The 17,459-nt window shown below is 42.9% G+C and overlaps 1 long non-coding RNA gene across 3 annotated transcripts in view; it reads right to left on the reverse strand.

The window, feature by feature from the left end:
• LOC139083286 (uncharacterized) overlaps positions 1-17,459 on the reverse strand; it is a 59,679-nt gene that overhangs the window by 11,434 nt on the left and 30,786 nt on the right. For 2 of the 3 annotated variants that reach the window (XR_011539888.1, XR_011539886.1), the window contains exon 3: positions 971-1,034. The exons of the other annotated variant lie outside the window; for it this stretch is intronic. This is a non-coding gene — a long non-coding RNA (uncharacterized lncRNA). The remainder of the gene's footprint in view (positions 1-970; positions 1,035-17,459) is intronic. 3 annotated transcript variants of the gene reach the window in all.

Below are 17,459 nucleotides of genomic sequence, written 5' to 3' on the forward strand. Positions count from 1 at the left end.
GCATAGCCATGGAATCCAGTTTCCATGTTAAGATGGAATGATTCACCGGGGACCCTAGATGTTAAATGACGCACCCAGGACCCTAGAGCTGGCAGGACACCTGCCCTTGGCTAGACTGAATTCAGAGGCTGACACTGCCCCCACAGTGTTGTGTGCCTCTCCCAAACAGATGGGATTTCAGAACCAACAGCCTGTAAGCCCTAGGCCAGCAGATGCTGAGCACACCCCAATGCCTCACTGTCATAAAGCAAGGGTTCTAATGCCAGCCTCCTTGTTCTGACAGAGGCAAGTTCCTACACGTGTGGGAAAGATGTTGTTGAGATAATTGAACTGTGCCGTCAATTGCAAACAGCTCCAAGCACAGAGCCATAAACAAAGAAGCCAGACACATGGAACGCCATACTTCAGCATTTCCAGATAGCCCAGTCTTTATGCACCCCCGTTTTTCAGTCAAAGAGCTATCATTGGTTTTAATTGTTCCAATCAATATCAAAATAATTTCAGAGAGTCATTTAATGCAAGGGTGACTCATTTTACACAAAGCAATTAAACTCATTTAACACAGTGACAGGCACTGGTCATGCTGAGCACACCCAATTGCTGTCATTATTTTAGAGCGAGATCTCTGATCCAGGATTTCCTGTGGGGGCTGGTTCACACCGCACTTGGATAGATAAACAAAGAATAACATTTCAAACAGATGTTAATGCAGATTTAATATAATTCATCGTAAATTCGTAACAAAACTATTTTAAGAATCCTTTCCTTAAAATGTTTAAACACTATTTAAAATGCCACGCTTTACATAACGGTGGAGCATTTGAAAGATAACTTCAAGTTCAAGAATGAAACAAAGATAATCATGATCTCCATTACTTTTATATTTTTTAAGCTCCCCACAACACAACAACACAGGAAAATAAATAACAAGTAAATTCACTGGAGAGAGATCTAAAATGTCAGGCGCTACCTGGGCACGGGAGCACAGAGGCGAGTCAGTTAGATGATCTTCCAACCCACACGGCATTTACCTTCTAGGGGGGAAAAAGACAATGAGCACAAGAATAAATAAATGGGTGAATGGCGGGTCACAATAAATGTAATGAATAAAAGTCCAAAAGGGTAGCATAGTAGCAAGTGACAGAGAGGGGCATCTATTTAAATGAGCAATCAGACCTCTGTGAGTTGGTGACACTTGAACTGAAATCCAAATCCAGAGAAGAGTGCAGCCCTTCAAAGATTTGGGGAAGAATATTATAGGCAGAGGGGAAAGCATGTGCGAAGGCCCTGAGGCAGGAACAACCTTGGCATTTTCCAAGGGATAGAATGAAAACAGTGAACATGGAGCACCCAGCACAGGGGGGAGAGTAAATCATGACAAGACCTCAGAGGAAACAAGACCACATGTGCAGGGATATTGGGATTCCATCAATGGGCAATGGAGATCCATCAATGGATGAATGGATAAACATGTAGTCTAGCCACACTGTGGAATATTATGCAGCCTTGAAAAGGAAAGAACTTCTGGCGTATGCTACAATGTAAGTGAACTCAAGGACATTATGCTAAGTGAAATAAGCCAGCCACCAAGTACAAATGCTGTATGACTCTACTTATATGAGGAATATAAGTAGTCAAATTCACAGAGACAGAAAGTAGAATTGTGGGTGCCAGGGGCTGGGGGAGGGGGAGTGAGGAGCTGTTGTTCAATGGATGCAGAACTTCAGTCTTGCAAGATGAGAACGTTCTGGAGATCTGTTACACAATAATGTAAATATACTCAACACGACTGAACTTTACACTTAAAAGTGGTCAAAATGGTAAATTTTATGTGATTTTTTTGCCATAATTAAAAATATTTTTAAGAGTTTGAAAGGGTAATAAGGAACTGTGGGAGAGTTTTAACCAGCGAGCAGCTACGCTTGGATTTTTAAAATATTATTAGTTGGAGATGACCTGACTCTACTCCTACAAAAGTCTAAGAGACAAACTTTTCGAAAACCTAAGGGTTGGTACAAAGACCTCTGTGAAGGGGATGACTATAAGGAAAATATACAGAAAAAAAGTTAAAAAGTCATTAGTCACGGAAAACAAACACACAAACCATTGTGAAATTCAAGACCCTGTTCATAAAAGACTCAAGGATGCGAAATAATACTCAATCAAATTGCTTACATGTGATAGCATCATCAAAAACATGCAAAGTGACTGAGGGGTGCTCCATAGATTGTTACAGGATGGATGAGCAAAATTATAAAGGCTTGTTAAGAGGTTAAAGAAAAAGAAACAGTGGCGAAGCATCGTGTTCTATTTTACAGATAAAATGTGATTCCAATGAAAATATAAATAGGGTCCTTTTTTTTATAACTCAGCCAAATGGTGATAAATTCATCAGCACAGTAAAATAGGTGGGAACAATTGTAGATTTCTCATGAAGGCAGGGAAGCTGAAGTCTCAGCCCGCCTCGTTTTCTCCGGTCCTTCACAGCAGGCACTGAGACATTTTGTGTTTATAATTTTGTCTTGTTTTTCTTAAGAGCGCTCCCAAATTATATAGGCTTCGTGCTCCACAAGATTGGGAGTCTTCCCTGTGTGGGAATATTAAAAAATACTCCAAATAGAAGGAAATGAATTGAAGCTTAGCCTTTTTAGAAACCACAGTATGAGCTCCTGTAACAGTAATAAAAAACCAGGTGGAATTGTGAAGAAATAGAAATAAAGATGAATGGAAAGAATACGCACAGCAGAAGAGACCCCGTATAATATATTATTACACAATCTTCTGAAAACAAAGGGGCCAGGATGAACCGTAACATAAACAATGTTGGGATAATCTGGCAGCAACTTGGAGAAAAGCTCATTTATATCCGTACTTTACTCCATAATCCCTGAATGAAGGAGGTTGTTTAATCATTACAAGCATTTTTATAGAGAAAAATTGGCAGCAATATATCCTGCCTTTGAAGAAATGATCAAGAATATAACTTTTTCAATATTGAACGGGATATGAAGAAAACTGATGAATAATTCAATTTACATTTTTTTTTACTATACTAATTGATTAAAATAAAAAGTACTAGCTAAAATGTAGAGGAAAACACATAAGATAAAACGTTTACCTGAATTTTCTTAGCAAATATGGTTAACATTGATAATGCCCTTTGAAAATACTCACGCAGATTTGGAAGGACTTAAAAACCCTCATAATAAAATGAGTCAGGGCCAAGTACAAAATATATGCACACAAAAGAAAGTAAAAATAACAAACCAGTACTTGAAAAAGAAATTAATATAAAAGCAAATGTAAAATACAATTTTATACTTAAATTAGAGAAATAGTTTAAATAATCACATCTGTTGCTGGCAAAATTGGGATGGAACTAATACAAAGTACACTTGCATATGTGCATAAGTGTGTGTAAAATGTACAGTTGATAGCATTGCAAATCAGGACAAACCTCTTGTAGATAGCCAGACTATGGCAACTAAATTTTTTACCTAGTTTTCCTACTTATAGAAATTTCTGGAAGGAATGATTAAAGGAAATGATTAAATAGAAGATACACGCTATATTTAAAAAGGTAATCATTGACACACTATTGTTAAAGAAAAAATAAGAGCAACTTAAATTTTGAATATCAGAGAAATTGATAAGTAAATTTTGGTACTTTAGTGGAATGTACATGGTCATTAAGCATAACAGTTGAAAGACCAGGTAGAAACCTGGGACAAGCATATGATATAACATAAAATCAACCAACTGCAAGAACCCAGCCCCAAGATGAGCAAATGTCTACCCCTACCCATGATCCAATGGAGTAGAGAAGAAGAAGTTAAATTCAACATTTCTTTGGCCCTCGGTGTGTATGTGTGTGTGCGTCTGGGTGTCTGTGTGTATGTATGGACATGAGATGTGGAAGAGGGGAAGGGTGCTCAGAACTAATGGGGAATCGCCAGATATCATAACTGCTTTAAGTAAGAAAATAGTGGATTCCCCATATTTTATAAAAGAATCCATATTTCCATACTGTGGTTCTATTAAGATTCTGCCTGTCAAGACTAGACTCTCTTAAATGTCAAACCCAGAATGAAGACGTCCATTACCTGCACATAAACCACGAGATCTTGGCAGGCAATTTCTAGACATCAAAAGAGTGCGTAAGGAATTCCAAATAAAAATCGAATCGTACTTTCATTGGCTTAAAAGAGTTTTCTTTCTTCTCACTCTCCTGTTCTTGGTCATGGAACCAGTCTACATCAAATACAATGTTATTTTCCACTTGGGGAGAAATATGACTCAGTGTGACTTTAGCCTTTCAAACTTAAACCTTTGGAGCCAAGTTCCAGTCGGGAAACGAAATTTTATAGCACAGTTAAAAGTAAAGAATGGGAATACTGTGAAATCCTTAACAATTTTCAGCTTTATCACATACTCCATCATCGACACTTAGATGGGTTAATGACCTTAGTGGATGTGTTCATCACCCGTACAGCTCCACCTGAGTTCACGTTCCTATAAATACAAAATTTACTGCAAATTGTGTGTGTTTTAGATGAAAGAATGTGACTTTTATAAAATGAACACTTCGATATTACAAATCAAACAGAAGGGCTTTGAACATATGTTTAAGTAAATAGTATTTAGGTTCATTTTCTATCGAAAGTATATATTATTTGTTTGTGATATAGATGTGTTTTTCAAGGCCCTCTTGAGCTGATTCCATCATATTCACCATGGGGGAGAATCAGTATAGAATCCTCAAATTTTCATATGAAATCAGCACTTAGAACAATGCCTGGCATATGGTAAGCACTACATAGTGTTCATCTGTTATTATTATTATTAATAATTATTATTACTGTTATGAGGGGTACATGTGTTTTCTGAGACCTAGCCAATAATAGAGAATGTTTGGGAGAAGCATCAATGGGCTCAAATGAATATTTTGTAAATGGTGATTTTTATGTAGCAGTCCTGAAGACATTGACCAAGGATGAAATTGGTCAATGAAGACATTGACCAAGAGTAGAATATATTCATATGCAGCACCAACCCTGTGCTTTACAACCCGCAGAAAACATGTGATAATTCATTTTGAAAGAGACAGAGGTCATGGCCTTAGAGAATGAACTCATGTGACATTCAAGGTTAAATACACCATGGGCACGGATTTGGATTATAAACACCACACCACTTCTGGGGGTTCTTTCATGGCTGGGTATTAATTTTAAATTGGCTAGGTTACAGCTGGGGGAAACTGGAGGGGGCCAGAAACAAAAGACCACAAGGGAAATAGTGGAGAAAAATAAACTTTTTAGTTCTTGTTTTTTAAGAGAAGATGAGAATGAGGAAGGAATCGGTTAGCTCGTAGGTTGACTGCAACAGTGGCTCCTCGTTCTTCAACCCCCCTCCCGTAGCCACATGTGAATTTATAGTGAGCCCTGGCTCTGACCTTGGAACCAGTGTAGCCAAGGGTATGTGAGCAAGCGTGATGCGGGCAGAGGTTTGAAATGTGCTTGTGCGATGGGGCTTACTCACTCACGTCCTTCTGCAGTCACCTAAGAATGGGCCTGGGCTAGGTTTCTATTGGGTAAGAAACCATGAACAGAGCCAAGGGTTCCAGTTGCCCCAGCTGAGGCCACCCTGGATCAGCCAACAGCCAGTGGAACCGGGACCTGGGCTCCCAACTGCAATCAGCAGAGCTGCCTGGATGATGACCTCCCCAGAATAGGCAGCAATAACCGTCCATCTTCTCTCCTAAACATTGCCGAGATCTGTCGACGTCTCCTCATCTATGCAATTATCACCAGGATCATTGATTCATTGAAAAAACTGTCTATTCAGTATTTGTTCTATCTGAGGCATTGAGCCAGTTGCCAGACCCCAATAGGGAGCAAGCCAGGTGAGTTCCTTGAGACTCATTGGTCTTTATGCATCTACTCCAGCTCACCTGGACTACCATCTCCACACCGTTCTCAGGGTGACGTTCAATACCAGTATCTCATTCTATCACGTGCTACTAAGGCCTCCTGTGGCTCTTCCTTGATCTGAGGTGGAAATCCTTAATGTGGACCAAGGGTCCTACCCCTTCAGCCACATCTTCCACCACACTCCCCATTGACACCTGTACTTCCCAGTCACTATGCTTCCTCTTACTTTGGAGGCTTTGTACTTTCTAGTCCTTCTGTTGGCAATGCTGCTCCTTCCAGTTCCCAGCAGGTTAACTCATTCTCTAACAAGCCTAACGAGTTCAGGTTCCCTCTTACAGGCTCTCACAATGCGATGCTCTGCTCCTTCATCTTAATCACCGGATTGGTGGTTTTACAGGACGATGATTGGATCAGTATCTGTGCCCCACCTCCCCACTCCTAATCTATAAACTCCATTATGTTCCCAGAATCCAGGTCCCTGGTCAATAAATATTTGTTGAAAGAATGAATAGCATAACTTCTCCTTCAAATACGAAGACGCAAGAATTAGGAAGGTCACGTAACTTACTCAACATCACACACTGAGTAAATGTGCAAGTCTGAATTGGAACCCAGAGTCTCTGATCCCCAAATCCACCCTCTCAAGCTTCCTTCTCCTGCTAGGACTGTGCTCTTAGAAAGAGCCAGCAGCTTTGCCTCCACTCGCACTACGACCTGAGCTGATCCTCTTACCTCAGCAGCCTGGCCAGCGGTCCACCAAGCATAGGGACACAGGGCTACAGATGAGCTTCCTTGGATCAGAATTCTCATTACCGCTGTGTCCACAATTGCTCTGCATCCAGGGGACTGCAGGAGAATAGGGACGTTTCTCTTTGTTTCCACAAACTTCTCTGGCCTTTACTTTTCATTATCTAAAAAAAGAAACCTCGACCGTGTAGACCATGCAAAGACTTCACTTGTTTCAAGGCATCAGCAGCTCATGAAACGGTATGTCTTTGTTGGCACAGAGAAAGGCCACAGAGGCCAGATTTCTATTAAAAGTGGCTAGTTAAGCAACAGTCCTGAGGCAACCGAGGAGGTGATTAATGTGCTGACACAGTGATCGATGATAAACCTAATAGAGCTTGAAGGAAATTAATGATATTTTGAATCTTTAATAATGGTCCGTAACTATCTAAAAGAGATATCTCCATCACCATGAAATGCTTTTAAAAAGCAAAAGGGGCTTGGATGACAACTGAGCAAAAACTTCATATGCATGCACACGAGGGATAGAGGGAAACAGAAAACGAAAATAATTCAGTGTGCCAGAGTGGTGGGAGTGGGTTTGAGCCATTATTTTCATTTCCTTTGATAGTAGCACGATGGGGTTTTGTGCTATCAATTTTCTTAAAAATAAAACACCAAATGGAATGCAATCTTCTTCAAAATAGATGTATGTTTTTCATGAGAATATAAAGATTAAGTTAATTTATGCCCTTTTGCCTGGCCACCAGCAACAAAAACCCTCTCTGTTCCATCCTACAAATGTAAGCTACATGCAGGGCCATTGTTCTGGAGTTTTTGTCTATTAAGAGTTTGGGAAAATGCACGCTCACCCCAAGAGGAAAGGGTCAGATGCCAGAAGAAGGAATGCCTTCGGAGACAATGGATCATTGTGTTACCCGGGGTCCTGATTAATCATCTGCATCTTCGGGAAAATTCTAAGTAGTGCTGCTGGAGACGCCTCGGGTTTAAGGCTGCATCCGAAGGGGAAGGGAGGCACGTTCTGAGCGAATCTGTGAGTCTCTCAGCATAACGGAATTCACGGTCTGGGACGCCATCCCCGGCTTGCAGCAAGCTTTAATTAAATTCTCACTTCTTCACACCCTGGTTTCTTTCACCACTAATTGAATGGGAATATTCTTTCAGATCATGAATAAAATTCCTGTGAAATTACAATATCTGGCCATCAGCAGCATGGTAAGACATCACAGATTTGGAAGGTCTCTTCCCAGCAGCCACGTAGCAAGTCTGCGGGCTCTGACACTGCCCCGCGTGCAACTGCGGAAGGTTACATCATTTCAAAACCGTGTCTAAGCACCTTCTCTGCACAGTTGGCAAATCAGTCACAGGATTGCTTTATAATGATGCAGTTATCTGAGTAGCTAATCATGCCTCGCCTGTATTTAGTTCACTTCCTCTGAGGAGCTGAGAGAGATGTCCCGTGATGACAAACTGAGCATTAAAATAGTCCACTAAGCCTTACGTTCCCTGAATACCACGAAGGTTGGCTTTGCTCTCGCGACGAAGGGGGAGCTGTTTCTTCGATTTAAGGATTGTCTTCAATGATCCTTCCAAAAAGTGACCAGTTTTGATCTACATGATGCCAAACCAACCAGAAAGGAAAAGACGATTCACCCCTGAGTTGCTGATTAAATGTGCAGACTGTTAAATGGCCTGACCTGCCAATTCATTCAAACAGCCCCCGTGAATGCCAGGCCAGGCACATGGAGTCACACACAGACTTATTCCCCCAGCAAACAAATTTGATTCCTGAACTGCAATTTTTGGATTAAAGAAATGTTGACAGTCCTTTGACAGAGACAGAAGGAAAGACAGGACCCAGAGAGGAACTGGTCTGTGGAGGGTTCTCCCTTCTTACGGTCCCTTCCAAGATCTGCAACTAAAAAGGGAGTACTGAGGACAAGAAGGAAATGACAGGATGATGTGAATAAGGAGGAGAGACAGGACATCTTAACCAGAGACTGTTTCCTTCTGAGAATAAAATAGCCAGAAACTCACCTGTGTGAAAAAAGAAGGGGAGAAAAATTTGTGAAAGAGACCAGAGCAATTTCAAGGCCTCCCTGTGCAACCGAACTCAATGGGTCCATCTCTTCGCGAGTGTGGAGCCAAAAAACACAGCCAAGGTTGAAGTGGATGAAGAAAAAAGATTTATTGCTCACGCATGCAATGGAAAACACTGGGGATAGCTCCAGAAGCAGTGCCGCCAGAGTGCAGAGTATATGTTACAACTGTGTAACAACTGGGCCTGATCAGGGCGCATGTGCAGGTTGTTACATCATAGATTCAATGCACCATGCCATTTAGAGCTGCAGCAGTTTGCAGGGGTCCTGCTGCAACTCTGTCAGTTTCACTTAGGATGGCAACATCTGCAAAAACGAGGACATCATCTTCGGAAAACAAGCACATTTAGTTTCCTCCTTGTCTGGAATACATTTGACAGACTTTTAGTTATGGATCAGGTTTTCAGTAACCCTTTGTTTGCCTGGGTTCTGGTCATACCTGGCCCCCATTAGCCACAAAGTTGCAGCCCTGTTGAAACAAAACACACCAAGCCACATCACCCTAGCCCTGTTTAATGTCCCGGCTGCTGCTCTCTTCTTCCTCCCTCAGCGCCTGTCCATGCAGCCCTCCTCCAGGAAAGCTGGGGTCACTGATGTGATAAATACCTTGCAGAACTGAGTTCTGATTTCAGTTTTGCTACCAGGTAACTGTGACCTCAGCATGCTGGGCCTCAGTGTCCTCAGTGAACAGCAGGAGTGCTGGTCCACGTGACTGCTCCATCCGTGTCCAGACTTACTGCTCTAAGACTAGGCTTGGTGTACTTTCTGGTGCCAGTAATACAGCAGTCACCCTTTTAGATGTCACAAAAGAGTCTCCATGGTGGGTGGTCTGACATCAGGGTTATTTACTATTTTCTTATGCACCATGGGCAGCTTACAAAGATGTTACAATGTTACAAAGAAAGTGATCTGGGTCTTAGCAGAAGGACTGGTGAATGTTATACTGGCTTCTTTAGAATTACTAGCCTTTCATGGATAGGGAGTGGTATCTTACACAAGCTTAGCATTATTCTAGGTCTATTACATGCTTCTTTCCAGTGGCCTGGCATTTCAGCCAGTGCTTTTGGAGATTTTCCTTTGCAGGCTCTGCTGACTGCTACAAAGGACATTACATAAAGACATAGTTAAAAAAAAAAAAAAGACATAGTTATTCTGTAGGGTCTCAGAATCTGGTTGAGGAAATCAGGAAGACTCCAAGTTTTCTGGCTGGACAAATTAGACAGAATCAGAAAATAGCTAGGCACAAAGAGCTGATAAGAGAACAAAATGAAAGGCAATACAGTATAGTGGAAACGGCAGAATCAGACCCTTGGGTTCTATGTTAACTAATATTCTCCCTTCATCTCTTAGGACTCAATCTTCTTACTTACTAAATGGGGGAGCTGGACAACATGGTCCCCAAGGTCCCTGTATGGAATACAAAAAATTGCCCCAAACGCCATGCTATAATTAACTTAGAGAAGCAGAGAAAAAGTGTGTACAGGGTGGTTTGGGCCACTCAGTGTGCGATAGAGGTTGGGACATGCAGTATGGGTCATAGTTGGAAATGTTCACAGGGCAAGGCTGGGGAGGCCACTGGAGACCATTGGACACAGAGGACGTAGAAGGCTTAGATGCCCAAGGTGGCCAGGAGCGTGGTGGCCAGGAGCATGGTGCCAACTACAGGGGGCAAGAGGGTGAGAGAGAGCACTGGGCTGAATAGGTGAGATGCTGACCCCTTTCCAATGAGGTCTGTAACCTTTCCATTTTGTCCCACTGACACCAGGGAGCCTGTGAAGATTCAGAGGAGGGGATGCTGTGATCAAAGGGGTATTGCTACAGGGGGGTCTGACTGTCCCTACCAATACATGGTCGTGGGGCATCTCCCTGCCCTTGCCTGAGAGGCTTCTGGTGACACCATCATTACAGTGTCTCCAGGGTTTGTTCCGTATTGAGAGGACACGACAGGTAAAGAAGCTGAGACAATATCAGGGATCCCCAAAGACCTGGCATCCTGTTGAGACTTCTACCAGGTGGGATCTCCCCCGTAATTTGACGCCTTCAGGAGCATAGAGGTTTTGAGCTGTTCTTGATGCCAAAAATGATGTGACAAGCTGGGAAATGGGGAAAATAGAGTCAGTTCCCTTGAGAAGTCGCCCACAGGAAGATCAAACACACACACACAAAACCCACCATACATACCACCATGAACCAGAACGCGCCTCATTTTTAGCCAACATAGGGGATGAGAAAGAGGAGGTTGTCATGTAATCAGACTCTTGATTCACTGACCACCAGAACTGAAGCAATTTTCAGGACTACAGGTGCAAATTCAAATGGAAAGGGAGGACCAATCTTTAAACTCAAGCGTGGTTTTCGGAGAGGGAATCTCCATGACTAACTGGAGGCTAATAAATATTTCTTTCACAGCTGTTGAAACGTTTACACCGTTCTCCATTAAGACAAGATGACTCGGTGACAATGTTACAAAGAAAGTGATCTGAGTCTAGCTGAAGGACTGGGGAATGTTATACTGGCTTCTTCAGAATGAGTAGGCTTCCATGGATAGGAAGTGTATCTTATAAAAGCTTAGCATTATTCCAGGTCTATTACATGCTTCTTTCAAGTGGCCTGGCTAAAATTATTTAGGAAGATAGAAATTTAAATATGACCTTAGTAGATACAAAACAATCTAGTGTAGTCCTTTAGATTTTTCTCAGAAAGCAAGTTAAGGTAAAATTTCTAACTAATTCTTACAAGAATGCAGGGGGGCAGTGGGAGAAGAATCCAATGAGAGGAGCCATCAGTCAGTCGCTCCAACCCAGGGCAGGCAGATTTTTCACTCTGGGACTGCCCTTTGTGCATCTGGGCACCTGCAGCGTCTGCTTACCTGGTCAGAGCTGCTCAGCTTTTCAAGGTTAGTCTAGAAACAACTGCAGAATTGAAGAAGTGCAATCATGTTTGCTAGCAAACTGGCCACTGGGGTCCACTGGGCTTCCAGCATTCCAGCCAGCTCTGGCCCTCTGCCTCCTGCTGTCCTCTTGCTCTGAATCTAGCCCTCAGGTCCCCCTCACTGATGAAGTCACCACTGACGACCAGTCCACACCCAGTGCTGGCCTCCTCTCCCTGGTCCCTAATGCTAACTCAGCCTTGGCCACAGTCCGTTCCCCAGCCACCACTCACCAAGCCTTAGGAGCAGGATGCAGTGAGTGCAGCAGGCAGATCTTCCAAGCACCCACCTACCTTATGCAGAGCCATGAGCTCCATGGAGCTGAGCCGTATCCTCCACTGTCTTGTTGTTACTTTTGGTCTCCAGCACAGGGCCTATGCAAGCTGGGTGCTCAGCAAACACTCTTTGAATAAGTCATCAGAAGAAAGCTGGGGGCAATCCCATTATCCTTGAGTTCATATAATGCTTTAATTCTAATTCTTAGGAAGTATTTGTGAAGATGGAGTTTGAGCTGGGCCTTGCACTATGGACGGGAATTCTGCAAGCTGATGTGTGCTCTCTTCTTCCATCCCAAGCCAACAGACATCACTAATTGATCACCCACTGACAAGCATCACTAGTTGATTGCTGCTCCCTTTCCACCGGAGCTTTGCAAACCTTTTCAATGCAGGCCCCCAGGCTCGCACACCCAGGTCCATGAGGTGCACCCTATTTACTGTCCTGTCCCTGTTTTAGATTGTGACCAGCCATTCTTGTACCCAGCTCAGAATCAAAGGGGTTCCCGAAGGGACAGGCAACCACTGATAACTCAGGGGCCTTGGTGTCTTCTCAGGTCTTAAACTTTCCTCCTCCTCTCACGTTTGGTCATAACTCCATGTCTGCCCACACCCAGAGCCATCTTCCGCCATGCCTCACACAGGGCAGGAAGAGAACACAGTCCTCATTCGCTGTCCACGTAACCTTGAGAGCAATTCCAACAGTGTCAACATCAGAGACAAAATGACACATTGGGACCTTCTTTGGCTTTCTGAGAAGGGAGGAAGAGAGAAAAAGACCTTTTATTAGTCATTAGCTTTGTGTCACACACTTGAACAAGCATTTTCAAACTGGGATCTCATTAAATGATTTAACAGTTCTGAGAGGCCTATTATTTAGATGGATAGATAGATAAACAGACAGACAGGTAGATAGGTGGATAGAAAGATGGAATTTTTTAACCACCAGTATCAAGCAATGCCAGTAACTAAGCCAGCTTGTTTGACCAATAAATACCAAGTTTGGGTATTTCTGACTTTTTCTTACAGGCTTTTGCTGCTGTTGTCAAGTGCTCAAGTTTCCCTAATAGGCAGTCAGACCATGCCCAAGATTAGGAATTCTTTGCAATTTGCTATCAGTCTCTCAAGAGCAGGCAGACATCAAATGGGCTGTAATTAGGGTTTGAAGCCCACGAGATTCTTTTGTCCTCTTCTGGTCCCCTACCATATTCTTGTATTCTCAACCAATAGTAATCTTTTGAAGTCCCTGACTTTCTAAGCTTCAAAGTTCTCTCAGTGCCTTAGGAACAAGAGACTCTTGAAGTAGAAATGCTAAATGGTATACTATGCACAATATAAATAATATACATCTAAGAATATCCAGGACTTCACAACCATTTGTATTAGTGTAGCACAGATGTGAGAGTCTACCCTTGTACGCTGTCTTATTATAAGCATCAGAGTAGAAGAAACCTGGGCAGCTGGGGACCCTTGTTCATTCACATTGGATTTTATCAGTTTTCCCTCCACGATATGTTCAACATGAGACCATCTGAATGTGGCCCAGTGGCTCTCCTGTGCGATCACGCAACTGTTTTCATCAAAGGAAGCAAATACTTTCCCCCGTTATTTTACGGGGCTTGTCATTCAAAATGCTCCTGAGAGAGTTTAAAGCCTTGAGAATTTATAAATATTCTTCATTAGGACACTATTTTTTTAATGAAATCCTAGCCTCCTTTTGACATCTCGCTTTCCTAATTAAAGGTGTAATAACAGCAATGGTGATAAACCCAAGTACCCGGCTCTCTCCGTGCCAGGCATGAGGCTTTGTTCTTTGTCTGCAGCATCTCAGTCAACTTTTGTGAGAGCCCCATTTAAAGATGCGCAAACTGTGGCTGGGAGAGGTTTAGACGATTTGCCTAAGATCAACAATCAGTGACACATGGAGCCAGGATTGGAATACAACCGAAGCCAGTATTTTTCCTCTTCTCTTTAAATTCAGCTTCCCTTTCTTGTTTTCATATAATACGGAAAAACGTTCTTCAATTGATGGATCCCATATATATGGTTTACTTCTGTAACGTTTTAAAAATCTAAGGCCGTCTACAGGTTCTATCCATCAGCAATTATTTCATTCCATGAAATGGGAGGTAGCAGTATTTTCATTTGGCAGGTTGTAAACTCAGTCAGACGGAATCAAATCATTACCCTCAAGCTCACCACAGGAAGGTGGCCCCATTACCTTAAAAAAGAAAAAAAAACCCTCCCTTGTTCATTAGCCTACCTCACAAATATCCTCCACAGTTTATTGCTGCTTTCATTTCTTGGCTCTCTGTAAGGTTTTTCTCCCAGATGTTCTTAATTTGGAGGTTATTTTCCAATTCACATGAGCCCTTCAGTCCTGTAAATATTTGACTTCAGTATTTTCTATGGCTTGGAGAACTTTCTAGTGGTCACTTCAAATATTGCTACAGAATTTTCTCCGCTCCTTTAAGGTTGGTGTGTAAATGGGGAGCATGGTAGCAGATATCTTGCTGGCTCTGTGAACCATTTTTTCTCAGACTTTGATGTCTAGACATGCAGGGTGCAATTTATGCCTTAAGGAAATGTAGGCATGTCCTTTAAGCATAGATAGGGGTAGCTCTTAGGAATGACTATTTTTCCAGTTCATTTCTCCTCCATGTTAGGATCTTCATGTTTGATTTTAAAAAGCTCTCTCCACCTGTCTTCGCTGGTGCATCTCCATCCAGCACATCGGGCAGTCTTGGCTTACCCATGTTTCACGTAGGAAATGCCTTTAGACTCTCCTCACAGTCTCAGGCCGGACCTGCCCCTTGCACATCAGCCTTTCTGCTCCACCCCTTCCCATAACACTGCTAACCAGAGTCCCTCCCTAGAATGCCGTCCTCCCCCAGCCTACCTGCCCTTGGGTCATTTTAATTAATACGCCCTAATAACCATGTTAATATTAATACATCGTATTAATCAGTACTAAATCACTTTTGTGTCTTCTAAGGACACATTCACATAACTAATCTGACTTTCGGAAAATTCTATTCATTTGAAGTTACACAGACTTTTTCTTTTGCACTGATTTACCAACTGACAGCTATAAAAGACAACTAAAAATATTTTTCCCTGTTCATTCCTAAAAGCAATGGCTTCGTTTTGGTGTTACGTTTCCTATTGCAAGAAAATAACATTCTTTATCCTGCAAAAAAATTAGAATGCTATAATTTAAATCATCAGTGGATATGAAAAAAGTCTTATTACCGCATCTGGTCCATCTTGCTAATAGAGGAATGTTGTCGATGATGTGCTGTCTAACTTTTTTTGGTAAGATGTTGATAAATAGCATGTTTATAAATGGCTCACATAATGGATTTTTAACAACTTCCTTAAGAAATAATTTTATGTTCCCCTAAGATTTTCCTGCTACGAAGGAAAGATTTTCCTGCCACTCGTCCTAAATTTCCTTCTGACAGATTTGGTGGCTGACTAAGGTGATAATTTCATTAGGTACTTTATATTGCCAGCACGTAGCTGGCATAAAGGGTCATGAAACTTCAGAGCAGGAAGGGACCTATGAGGCACAAAATCACACAGACCACATGGTTATTATCTTCCCTGTTCAATTCAAATGAAATTGTATATGTTGGTTTATTGACCGGAAAATAGTCTCAACGTGTTTTTAAATGAGAAAGATGCATTTTGTACAACAGTATATTGAGTACCATTTGGGGTGAGGGAGGGGTCATCTGTCTGTGTTGTCTGCTTGTTAGAAACGCACGTGTTAGCTGGGCATCACTGAGTCTCTGGACCATCCGTCCACTTGAGGCGACATGTAGAGAGAAGAGCCGTCCACCCTGAGAGCAGAGAAGCCGTCTTCCACCCGGCTCTCGCTCTGTAGCCCTTCTGTCTCTCCTCCCTGGCCTGAGAGAAGCACCCACACTAGATTTTCTGCAGCCACCATGAGGTGATTCGTTTCTGTAGCTGCTGGCGACCTCTGGTTCTCATCTTTCTCTCCATTCATTAAGAAAATGTTTTTATTTGATTTTTTTTCCCCAGTGGATCTCCTCTGGGAGAAGAGCTTGGGAATTAGGGACCCTACCAATATTTTTCCTTTCAGTTTTCCCTTTTTAGGACACAGAGTTGTTCCCTCAAGGAAGGAAAAAACTAGGTCAGAGAAGGTTCCAGTGTACTCCCACACTAGACCTGAAAACGCTGCTCCATCCTCCCACTAGCCCCCTCCAGGCTTCTCAATCACTTGTGGTGACTTTTCTCTCTGGGCCGTTCTGTCCTTCCCTGCAATTTGGTTTCTATCCTCTTCCCGCCTGCTCCCCCTCCCTAGGTCAGACACGTCTCCACGTATGGATCCCACCTGGGGTAGAGCTGGAGCACTTCCCATTGAATTCCTGGGCCTCATTTAAATGAGGGGACATGACCGCACTTGTCTCCTGTGTCCCCAAACATTCCACAGCCGTGTGGGCGGACTTATCTGCCAAAAACGCAGAAAGGACTGCAGAAAGTGAGGAGTCACCTGGCTCCAAACACCATCGGGATCAGGCCCAGCTCCAAACCAGTCACTCCATTTAATTAAGACCTGAAAGGAATAGGATCCTGGTGGGCACATTTCACAGTGTTCATGGCTGTTTCTAGAAGGTGTGGGTGACGGTAGTTTTTTCCATTTACTTATCAGTGTTGTTTTCATTTTCTTCCTAACATATTAACATTGTAATGTTATTTGCTGTAATAGAGATGTGGGTTACTGACAAAAGGCAGCGGCAGTGAGAATGGAGAGAAAGAAGAAGATTGGAGCATTATTAAGGAATAGACCTGGTGACCACCAAGGAGTGAGGGAGACACTGACCCCAATACTTGGTGGGGTATTAACATATAAATATTGGGCACCCAGGAGGAAGGACGTGTGGCAGATGCCAGGGTGGCCTCAACATCCTCTCCTTGCCGTCCCACTGTATAGTAATTTTGCTAAAAGTGCTTTGGGGCCATTGACTCCATTCTGGTTCTAGACATGCCCACCCCACTGCTGATCTAACTTAGTCAGCCTGATCGCATCCACCTGGTCCACCTGTGGTCCACACAGCACAGTTCTGAGCCAAGCAATAGATGATATTCCCCTGGTCCTCGGAATCACTTCAAGCGGGATCCTACCAACATAAAGCTCCAGACTTGATGGCTGTGGAAAGACCCTCTCCTTCTTATCATGTGTGTTAAGGAAGCAGGGAGTCCAGACAACAGTGGCAGCCATCCCAGCTTTGAATGAAACCAACACAGTAGAAGGCCAAGCAGACACACAGAAACAAATTGGATCCTTGGTGGCAGTGTGGAGCCACTGGACCAGCCTACCCAATGCCCTTCCTACCACTGGGCTTTCCAGTCAATGAGCCAATCCACGACCTGATTGTTTAGAGCATCCCAACCAATGCAGAGCTCACTGGGGGTGAGGGAGGAGATGAGAAAATGAGATCCTTTGGGGAGA

This window comes from Equus przewalskii, chromosome 5, assembly GCF_037783145.1.
Source record: "Equus przewalskii isolate Varuska chromosome 5, EquPr2, whole genome shotgun sequence".
Taxonomy (NCBI): Eukaryota; Metazoa; Chordata; class Mammalia; order Perissodactyla; family Equidae; genus Equus; species Equus przewalskii.